Genomic DNA, 430 nt, shown 5'->3' with positions numbered 1-430 from the left:
GTCACTTTAGAGCCTTAGAGCTCAGGTGACACCTATCATCTTTACATGAACAATGAAATCAAGCCCTGAACCATCTACTGGGTACAGTGACACTGCTCTTAAAAGCAGCCCTGAGTCCAGCAGACTCCCTTGCCATGTCCTGCCTCACAGGACCTAAAATAGGTCAGTGCATCACATCTTAAAACTGCATATTTCTCCCCACAGCTTACACAGGGAGCTTGAAATGTTTTGCAGCATATTTCCTAGGCAGGACAAAAATGGGTTGAAGGTGTAGGCAGAGTCAGCCCACTCTGCAGCCAGGCACTCCTGGGAGGAAATATCTGGCCTTGCATCCTCCATGTGGGGGTCAACTAAATTAAACATGTCCAAAGCAAGATTTGAATTTGTTCTTTTATATCTGTAGAGAATGTCTGGACTGACTGATTTTTAC

The sequence above is a fragment of the Athene cunicularia genome, assembly GCF_003259725.1.
Source record: "Athene cunicularia isolate RWA chromosome 1 unlocalized genomic scaffold, athCun1 chr1_part1, whole genome shotgun sequence".
In the NCBI taxonomy this organism is placed as follows: domain Eukaryota; kingdom Metazoa; phylum Chordata; class Aves; order Strigiformes; family Strigidae; genus Athene; species Athene cunicularia.
Note: the sequence above shows the minus strand (reverse complement) of the source record.